The 11,328-nt window shown below is 41.3% G+C and overlaps 1 protein-coding gene and 1 pseudogene across 1 annotated transcript in view; one reads left to right on the top strand and one right to left on the bottom strand.

Annotated features, from left to right (window-relative positions):
* LOC116101046 (olfactory receptor 10V1-like) overlaps positions 1 to 11,328 on the bottom strand; it is a 44,352-nt gene that overhangs the window by 5,381 nt on the left and 27,643 nt on the right. The window lies entirely within an intron of this gene.
* The window catches only part of LOC116101047, an 874-nt pseudogene continuing 683 nt past the window's right edge, over positions 11,138 to 11,328 (top strand).

The following is an 11,328-nucleotide window of genomic DNA, read 5'->3' on the forward strand; positions in this document are numbered from 1 at the left end:
AGGGAGGAGGGGTGGAGGGAGGGAGGGAGAGAGAGGGAGGGAGAGAGAGGGAGAGAGAGAGACTAATTGGACTGACTGGGGCTTAGGGGTTCATGTTGAAGAGAATTTGGGGGTAATTGTGTTTGGTTGTATGCATGTCTGAAATTCTCAAAAATAAAGAAAAACTAATATGTTAAAAAGGCCAACAAAGCTTAACTCGACATTCAAGCCTTCTAAAATCCTGGGAAGAGTTCCAATTTTTGATTCAAGGCATAGCCAAGTTCTCCCTACTGGCATCTGCGATTGCAAGGACCCTGTGCTCCAAAGCTAAGTCTGCTGCTTATTGAAGTTCAGCTTCAGGGAGTGACATCCCCCAATCAGGCTCTTCTAGTCAACATGTTTCAAGTAAGTTCAAAAGTCAGAAGATCAAAGAAGGAAAGTATCACAATGTAGACTCTGCCTAGGACTCAAACCCTTGGTGGGTTTCATGTCTGTAAACAAATGCCATTTACTAAGAGGATGAGTGCCACACCTCTCGTTCACACACCACACACTGTGTCCCTCTTCCTTGCTTTATTACTTGTTCTTAGCTGTTTCTGTTGTTGTTGTTGTTGTTGTTGTGCATTGTATTTAATTTTTCATTGGTTTTGTTTTGTTTGTTTTTATTTTTGTTTTTGAATCAATGTCTTACTCTGTAATATGTAGCCCAAACAGGCTGAAACTACCTATGTAGCCCAGGCTGGCCTCAATCTCATGGAGAACCTGTTGCTTCAGCCTCTCAAGGTGGCATTAAGAGTCATGAACCACCACACATTGTTGTTTTGTTTTGAGACATACATTGACTTTATAGCCAAGACAGGTCTTGAACTCGTGATTTTCCCATGTCACTTCTTGGGGGCTGGTATTACTAGTGTGTAGCACACTCTGGAGCCATGCACACATTTTTTTTTTTGAGTAGACATGCATACATATGCAATCCAACTTGAAAGTAAATACCATGTTTTTCTTTTGTGGTGGCTGATAGGAAACCTAAACTAAGTTTGGTAGTCAATTATTAAACATGCTTTGGCCCAAATTTAAATTAAATTGATATTTCTATTTCTAGGTTTTTACTTTTTCCTTTGCATTTTATTTAGAGCTTAAGGTTTGATTCTGAGTTATTTTATTTCTAAGAGCATCCAAAGTATAATAAACATAGAAATAAAAACTTACTCTTGGCTGTTTGACTTTATCCAAGGCATTAATGAATAACTGAGAAAGTTCCCCAGGCTCCACTGCTCCATCCATTCCTCCTCTGAGAACAGTAAGAGTGAAAGACTGTGAGCTTCTGCTGCAGGTGCCAGTGCTCTTCTATGGTTTTGCCAAGCTGCCTTTGTGACTCCACAATTCTCTACCTCTCGAAGGTTGGGTTGGTGAGCTCTGGGCATCTTCTCACATTACCTTATTTGTCATCCTCACTCTCCAGTACCAGTATGTCTCCAAAATCATCATCTACAAGTCTCTCCTTTTCCAAAAATTCAATTTTGATTGTGTAACCTAGAAGCTGTGTATATTACAGTACAATTTCTGGCTGTCGCAACAAAGCATTCAAGGAAGGATATATTTCTGGTTATCTTCAGACAACCTTAAGAACTGACCACAGTTCTAAAGAAATGGATCTCTCCTCTGATCGCTTGCAGGGAGGATGTTTGCTTTAAAGACTGGTTTGTGATGGTTACTATTTGTACCCAATATAAGTGACTCCCCATTAGCTAGCTATAAGATATTAAACTATGCTCCAATGTATCTGTGCTCCAACACCAGAAAGCCCCTCTCAGGAGGTGCCAAAATCAAGAGTACTCATTGGCCCATTCTCAGGGTCTAGACAACACAGCAGCTCAGACAAGTGTCCCCTGTCTCCTTCCTTTCTACTACCCATAGGACCTGGCACTACATCCTCAGCACAAGACTGACTGAACCTCAAGCTATGGTCCTCCTAATGGCTTGGCAACCATGGAGTTGAACCTCTGAGAACCTGACTTCCTCTGAGGACAGCACACATTTCCACGTGCCGGTTCATCCCCACTGCCCCTTCACCAGGGAAGAACATGGGGCTTGGGGATTTGTGGGGTTGGAACTCTGCGTTGTTTCTCTGCTCTCACTCTTCATCTCATTTCTGGAGAATTCCCTGCCCACTTTGATTCCACCAAGCCCCAGGAGGCCGACTTGGCTTTCGACTGGACCCCCTTAGGAGCACAAATAGGAATTGTTTGGGGATATGATCTTCTGAACTAGTTTAATTGCTTCTAGATTTAGCTGTGTTTTAATCATTGGCTCAACTTTTATTCTTTACTCTTAGAGTAGTTGGGTAAGATCAAAATCATCAGTGAGAGACACAGAAGGCATAATTTAGTGGCACCAATTCCAGACATACAATATACAAATATATTTCAATCCTACTCTTTTATTTTTAGGTTCCTGTTTTTCTTCTCTTGATATTTTCTCTCTTTCTGCCTCTCTCTGTCTCTGTCTCTGCCTCTCTCTCTCTCTCTCTTTTTCTCTCTCTCTCCCTCTCTCTCTCTCCCTCCCTCCCTCTCCTTCTGTGTGTGTGTGTGTGTGTGTGTGTGTGTCTGTGTCTGTGTCTGTGTATGTGTGTGTATTGCTCTCTCTGCTGGTCTATCTATATGTATGTATGTATGTATGCATGTATGTGTATCTCTTTTTTTTCTCATTTTTTCATGTTCCTTATAATTGCTGGATTTAATGTACCTTTTCTTATAGGGGATAAGAAAAGAGCCTTCTTTTTAGAGTTTCAGAAAGAAAAGTCTATTTATCCCTTGACAGAAGTACTATCCTATAGTTGGTCACTTTCTTGTTACTGGAGTTTGTAGGGTGAGATATTCTCAGGCAATATCTACAACCCAAGCTTAATACACCAATGAAAGGGATAAACTATTGTACAAAGCAGAGAATATATTTATCTGTGTGGCCATGCTGGAGAGAGAAACAAATAAAGGAATCCAGTGGCACCAAGTCCTTGCTGATACTAGGTTTACATTTAAATTGAGGAAGAGCTGGAACAAGAAAACTAATGGGTATGTGTCCTGAAGCAGTCTTTTCAGGGTATGGTCCAGTTTATCAATGTCTCTTTCAGGTTCTACAAAAAAGTTCTAAGTCTTTATTGCTCTTAATCTTAAGGAGACCAATCTACTTTCTACAAGATGATCATCACTTCTGCTCCAGGATGGTGGCCTCCTTTCTAGGATAATGATTCTTGCCCTGGGATATGTTATGCTCTGAGGTTCTGCTGCTCTGAAACTCCTTGGTGACTCAAGGAGAAAGGTTAAAAACAAGAGTATCTCTGTGTCTTCAATAAAAGTAAAAGAGGCAGACAGATACAACATGAAGACAGAGATGCCTGGCTTTCACCTTGCTTCAGTCACTCCATGGACCCAACGCAAGGAGTCAGTACTTTTTAGAAAAATTGCTTTTAAGTGCCTGTCCATTCTGGCCTATTATCTACGACCAGACTCCAAGGAGTTCATAAGTGACAGAGACCAACTTCATTTTCTCCCAGGATATCCTCTTTACATTCCCCCATTGGTTCACCCCCACCATTTCAATCTTTTCCTAAATTGAATTTCAAAATACAATGGTCACAGTAGGAAATATATATACACGTTGAGGCCTCAATACACACACATACACACACACACACACACACACACACACATGCATACATACATGTGAATATATATATATATTCATACATGTGTATGAATCTATGTATATATGTTGAGGTCTTGATCAAAATCCATATCTCATGTCTCTAGGAAGAATGAGCTGAGATGTTCCAGACATTATAGTATGCTCCGAAGATGAGTTTCCTTGCCTTCCTTGCTAAGAGCAATGATCAAGTCTAAATAAGCACTGGGTTCATCGGTTTCAAAGGACAAAATTAGACTCAGTGGTAGAATAATTAGCTAGCATCCTTTCCTATAAAAGATAGGACAAACCATACCTCTCATAATTTTAAAATGTACACCCATCACAATTAGTATTTAACTCATTAATTAATGAAAAACAATTAAGAACTTAAATTAGGGCACCCCTGACAAGGGTAGATCACAGCTACAAGACATAAAGGTAAGCACAGGCCACCATATTGTCAGACAACCAGAAAGGTACAGTCAATAAGACCAGTTTATGTATGTGCCATAGAACACAATATAATTTTGCTTTGGGGTGTTTTGTTGTTATTCCTGGTTTGACTAATATAAATAAATCATTTTCTCCTTCCCTTTAATCTCTCCAAATCTTACCATATTCTCTTCCCTGCTCTTTCAAATTCATAACCTCTTTTTTAAATTCATTGTTATTGCATGCATGAATGTACGTACTCCTAAGTAGAATCTATTCAATACGTAATGTTACTTGTGTTTTCAGAGATGACAGTGTGGTACTGGGTAACCAATGGTCTTCTTCCTTGGGGCAAACTATTTTTCCCACTCTCAGTATTTCTCTAGTTGCCTATAGTTCTTTGTGGAGGGTTGATGCCTTGTGGGTTCCACAGGCCTCCACCCCACCCCACCTCCATCCAGTTTGACATTCTATTGGTGTCATCTTTGTTAACATTTTAAGCATTAAAAACTAAAGGAAGGACAATTCAGAGACTGCTCCACCTGGGAATCCCTCCCATATTCAATCATCAAATCTAGACACTATTGTGGATGCCAGCAAGTGCTGGATGACAGGAGCCTGATATAGCTGTCTCCTGAGAGGCTCTGACAATACCTGACTAATACAGAAGTAGAGGCTCACAGCCATCCATTGGACTGAGCACAGGGTCCCCAATGAAGGAGCTAGAGAAAGGACCCAAGGAGCTAAAGGGCTTGCAGCCCCTTAGGATGAACAACATTATGAACTAACTAGTACCTTCAGAGCTCCCAGGGACTAAACCACCAACCAAAGAGTACACATGCTGGGACTAATGACTCCAGCAGCATATGTATAGCAGAGGATGGCCTAGTCAGTCATCAATGGGAGGAGAAGCCCTCGGCCCTGTGAAGGTTCTATGCCCCAGTATAGGGGAGTGCCAGGGCCAGTAAGCAGGAGGGGGTGGGGTAGTGAGCAGGGGGAGGGGGGAGGGAACAGAGGTTTGTTCTAGTTTTTTATTTTATTTTATTTTATTTTTGAAGGGGAAACTGGGAAAGAAGATATTGTAAATAAAGAAAACATCTAATAAAAAAACTGTAAAATGCCCACTTAACTTCAAATGAAATACAGAAGCCCAGTTCACTTATCATGGTAATCTATTAGAAGATGTTTATTGTAGAATGCAAGATTCTTCAATCTTTCTATGAGATAGGGATCTGAACTCATTAATTTGTGGATATTTGTTCTTCTGGGACAGGCAGAAATTGAAATGTTATCAGTAAATGAGGGTAGAAATAATTCAAGAACTTGTATTTCGTTTATTAATAAACCTGCTACATTAATTTTATCTTTACAAACAAACCAAGGTAGAATCCTGTGATGTGGAGGATCTTCATTTTCCTCCCTCTGAACCTGTTTATGTCCTGCTAGGAAGAAAGGCATTAATCCTACCTTACATATTGATGGTGAGGGCCTGAACTGGGATTCCTTGAGGCTGTGTGGCTTGGCTTAAAATCAAATAAAGCAAGCCATAAATTTGAAGAGAAAGATACTTTAAATCCTACCTTCACTGCATTCTACCTCCACTGCAGACCTGAATGCACGAGTGTGCACCACACGCACGTGCACACACACACACACACACACACACACAGAGAGAGAGAGAGAGAGAGAGAGAGAGAGAGAGAGAGAGAGAGAGAGAGAGAGAGAGAGGAGAGAGAGAGAGTCGAAGTTTGAAGCAAAAGCATTTGTTTATTTTATACTGTTTCTGTGTCTAAGGGCTCCAGGTGCAACTCAATTGGCTGCCTCAGTCTCAAGGTCTCAAACATTAATGAGGAAGGAGTTGCTTACAAGGTCACACATAGTTCTTCTCAGGATTTAATTTCTCTAGGGCTATTGAGCTGGAGACAGCAGTTTCTTGCTGGTCACAACTGGAGGTGTCTGTTCTTGCCTTGTTTACTTTTTCACAGGGAAGCTTACAACATAGCAGCTGACTTCTAGAACAAGATGGGGACAGGTAGGAAAGGACAAGAGAGAAAGAGTAAGGAAGAGAGGGAGTACTCAAAAGGAAGAAAAGCAGATGCAACAAGGACAATAATGTGGTTTTTAACCACGCTCTCATATGTGACAGATGGTCATGTTGGCTCTGTTCTATTATTAGAACTGAATAATGAGGTTCAAGACACACTCAAGGCAAGGAAATGGTACATGGACATGAAGACCAGAAGCCAACCCAGGGCAACCAAGCACATCATTCAAAGCCCAAGTTAACGAAAATGCATCTTCTTATACCTCTCCTCCATGTACAACCTAGACAACAACCCTTCCTCCTGACTCTATATGGTCAAGAAACAATTAAAGAATTGTTCAACATCCTTAATCAGAGAAATGCAAATCAAAATGATTCTGAGGTTCCATCTTACACCCATGAGAATGGCTAAGATCAAAACCACAAGTAACATACATGCTGGCAAGGACGTAGAGCAAGAACACTCCTCCATTGCTGGTGGGATTGAAAACTGGTACAACCACTCTGGAAAACAATCAGGCGGTTCCTCAGAAAATTAGAAATAGTTCTACCTGAAGACCCAGCTATACCACTCTTGAGCATATGTCCAAAATTCTTCCCACCATGCCACAGGAGCACAAGTTCCACTATGTTCAAAGTAGCCTTATTTATAATAGCCAGAAGCTCAAAACAACCCAGATGTCCCTCAACTGAAGAATGGATACAGAAAATGTAGTTCATTTACACAATGGATTACTATCCAGTTATTAAAAACAAATACATCATGAAATTTTAAGGCAAATGGATAGAACTAGAAAACATCATCCTGAGTGAAATAACTCTGACCCAAAAGGCAATACATGGTATGTACTCACTTATAAGTGGATATTATCCATAAATTACAGGATAACCATGCTATACTCCACAGACCCCGAAAAAAGAAGTAATAAGGAGAGTCCAAGGGAGAATGTGTGAATCTCACTCAGGAGGGGAAGCAAAACAAACATGGGAGATGAATGGAGGGACAGAACTATGTGGGAGAGGGGGTGAGAAAGGGAATGAGTATAAGGATCAGGTGTTGGGAGGGATTGGAGAGGGTTTGGAAAGAGAACAGAAATTGGTGGGGGGCACCTCTGGACTAGTGGGAGACCTGGGATGTAGGGGATGCTTCCAGGAGTCTATGGGAATGACTCTAGCTGACACTTCTAGTAGCATGGAGACTGAAGTGGCTAGTTCCTATAGCCAAGTAGGACTTCCAATGGGAAGAGGAGAGCATCAGGATACTCACAAAACTTTCAGCCCAAATTTTGTCCTTTCTACAAGATGTATGCAGGGATAAAGATGGAGCAGAAATTGAGGGGATGCCCAACCAGAGACTTGCTCAACTAGAGACCCATCCCATGGGAGAAAGCCAACACCTGACACTATTAATGATACTCTCCTATGCTTGCAGACAAGAACTTATCATACCCTGAGAAGCTTCATTCAGCAGCAGATGGAAACAGAGGCAAAGACCACAGCCAAACATCAGGTGAGGCTCGGGAAGTCTTGTAGAAGAATGAGGGATAGAACTGAATGAGCCAGAGGGGTCAAGGACACCGCGCAAAGACCACAAAGTCAACTAACCTGGGCCCATGGGGCTCAGAGACACTGAACCACAAACCAAAGAACCTACTGTGCTGGATCTAGGCCCCATACACATTTGGAGCAGATGTGCAGCTGGGTGAAATGGAAGTTTCTGGATATATCAGGTGATACAGACTCACTTTAGGGTTTTGCTGATACAGATGCACATAGTGAGGCTGCCTTACATGGTGTTTTGTTGAGGCAAGACACATGGGAGGACACGTGATGTTTGGAGAGAGTATAAATAGGACTCAACGGACAGTGACAGCGCACTTGCATAGCTAGCTTTGCAGTATGTCATTGGTCTCGAGTTTACATCTTCACTGATCTCCACTTTGTTGAGAGTGGCATAGCAAAGAACTTCTCCTGGCATCTCAGCTGTTTCTGGTCACTGATGTTGATGTGTGCCAATTCAACTGATGGAGGACTGGCAGTTTCTGCTAGATTGTCCCACTGCTGCTGACTCATGTTAGCTATTCTGACACTACTGAACTGGACTGCTGGTATCCTGACAACCGGAGATTGGACTCGCCCGCCCGCAAGGAACTACTTCTAAACAGGTCCACAAGCCCTTATCCTATTTACTATCTTTCCTCCTCTACCTTTGGATGGTGGGCTAGAAGGTGGGAGTGGTCAAAGAGTTTGAGAACCCTTATTAAAAGTAGGTTTTTAGGCAGACCTTGGGCGCAAATTCTGCAGCCAGTCCCACAACACGCAGAGAAAGGTCCACTCCCAGGCATTCAACACACCCAGGATGATAGGATCAGAGGTGAGGAGGACACAACATCTGTCCCAACACCTAGAGTAACTGGGACCAGTGGGACCCAGGCAAGCAGAAACTCCACCAGTCCAGTGGTACAGGTTCCTTCTGGTCTGGGCAGGTGCTCTGAGCAGACCTCGGGCGCAAACTCTTCAGCGAGTCCCATAATACCCAGAGGAAGCTCTACTGCCAGGCAATCTAACAGTCCCAGGATCACGGATCCCAGAATCACAATATCACAGAGACAGCTTGACTCTGAGGAGTCCTGATACACCAGGATCACAGGAAAGACAGGCGCCAGTCAGATTTAGCCAGGGCAGGTAGCACTAGAGATAACCAGATGGTGTGAGACAAGCATAAGAACATAAGCAACAGAAACCAAGGCATCATCAGAACCCAATTCTCCCACCATAGCAAGTCCTGGACACACCGTCAACTTCAGAAAGCAAGATTCAGATCTAAAATCATTTTTCATGATAATGATACAGGACTTTAAAAAGGACATAAATAAATCCCTCAAAGAAATACAGGAGAACACAGGTAAACAGCTAGAAGCCCTTAAAGAGGAAACATAAAAATCCCTTAAAGAACTACAGGAAAACACAACCAAACAGGTGAAGGAAATGAACAAAACCATCCAGGATCTAAATATGGAAATAGAAACAATAAAGAATTCACAAAGGGACACAACCCTGGAGATACAAAACCTAGGAAAGAAATCAGGAGTCATACATGCAAACATCACCAACAGAATACAAGAGATAGAAGAGAGAATCTCAGGGACAGAAGACACAATAGAAAACATTGACACAACAATCAAAAAACAATGCAAAAAGCAAAAAGCTCCTAACCCAAAACATCTAGGAAATCCAGGACACAATAAGAAGACCAAACCTAAGGATAATAGGTATAGAAGAGAATGAAGACTCCCAATGTAATGGGCCAGTAAATATCTTCAACAAAATTATAGAAAAAAACTTCCCTAACCTAAAGAAAAAGATGCCCATGAACATACAAGAAGCCTACAGAACTCCAAATAGACTGGACCAGAAAAGAAATTCCTCCATCACATAATAATCAAAACACCAAATGCACTAAACAAAGAAAGAATTTTAAAAGCAGTAAGGTAAAAAGGTCAAGTAACATATAAAGGCAGGCCTATCAGAATTACACCAGACTTCTTACCAGAAACTATGAAAGCTAGAAGATCCTGGGCAGATGGCATACAGACCCTAAGAGAATACAAATGCCAGCCCAGGCTACTATACCAGCAAAACTCTCAATTATTATAGATGTAGAAAACAAGATAATCCATGACAAAACAAAATTTACCCAATATCTTTCCACAGATCCAGCCCTACAAAGCATAATAGATGGAAAACACCAACATAAGGAGCAAAACTACACCCTAGAAAAGGCAAGAAAGCAATCTTTCAATAAACCCACACAAACATAATTCCACCTCTAACAACAAAAATAACAGGAAAAGTAACAATTACTTTTTCTTAATATCTTTTAATATGAAAATTAATATTACCAACATATCCTAATTGATTGAAATCAAAAGTATGAGGATTTAGAAATTTGTTGGCTGTCATCCAGTGGTCTCTCTAATTTGGTAATTGTAGAAACAGGTCCAATATTGTACAATCCATATACACTTTCTGCTTTTTTGCACATGACAGTGTCTTGCTGTGTACCACATAATGGTCTTGAAATCATGCTTCTCCTATCTTAGCCTCTCTAATAGTAGGATTGTTTATTTGATGTTTTTACACTATACTATGGTTTTCAGAACAGCTTACATATTACAAAAGTATTTATACAGCCAAAATAAACATAGACAATTAACTTGGGAGGGGGCTTGTAAGAGAACAACAAAGAGTGAGACTGAATGCTTTGCTTGACATTTGTAACAATTGTATCAAGTTTGAAGAAGAGGACTTTATAAGTTACTCTTTCTCTGAGATGAATGCTTTTCCAAATTACCACAGCCAATGAACCAGATTCTTACCCTCACCTAATGTCTGTGCCACCCTCCAAGCAGAACCATTGTTCATTGAAACTGTTAGTGAATGACTTCATGGATAGACCATCTTAATACACATACCATTTCTTAAATGAATGTAATCTGTTTTATGTGGGCTGAGAATGAAGATAATCACACAAGTCAAATAGCTCTGACCATAGCAGGAAATCTGTATCCAAAAATGGAGCCTACAATTCATTCCTTGGTGCAACAGAACTGTCAATTCTTAGCTTAGCTACTATGGAGGTAAAATGCTTTGGTGATGTGAGGGTCATTGAAGTACAGCCTTATTGAGTGCACCAGACTAACTCCCACCAGGAACCAGATGTGTAGGGTTTCCTGAGACACAAAGCAGACTCTAGCCTTTATTTGACCAGTTAAAATGGGGAGAAGGTTCATATGAAATCACCTGAGTAGGTGATCCACTCCTTGTCTGGGCAGCCCCTCTTGAGGAAGCAGAATTAACATCAGAATACAAACAGCACCAGGGCAACCATCAACCCTTGCCACACAAGACTCACTCTCAACAGCCATGTGCTCAGGCAAAATGGGGCTCTCTGAACCATGTCCATTTGGTCTTTATGGAAACTTCTTTAGCTTTGAACCAGAATAAAAGATGTTTGGTTTTCACAAGCCAAAGATGTACCGAAGTATAGAGGGCTGCTGTTTATGCAGAGCCAAGTCTTCCAGCTCGCAGTTCACGGACAGTAAACATTATGAAAAGGACTTCCAGTGCTGTTTTGGGTTGCGTGAGACTCGCTCAGGAGACATCTGCAACGCCTGTGTGCTGTT

The sequence above is a fragment of the Mastomys coucha genome, unplaced genomic scaffold, assembly GCF_008632895.1.
Source record: "Mastomys coucha isolate ucsf_1 unplaced genomic scaffold, UCSF_Mcou_1 pScaffold21, whole genome shotgun sequence".
Classification (NCBI taxonomy): Eukaryota; Metazoa; Chordata; class Mammalia; order Rodentia; family Muridae; genus Mastomys; species Mastomys coucha.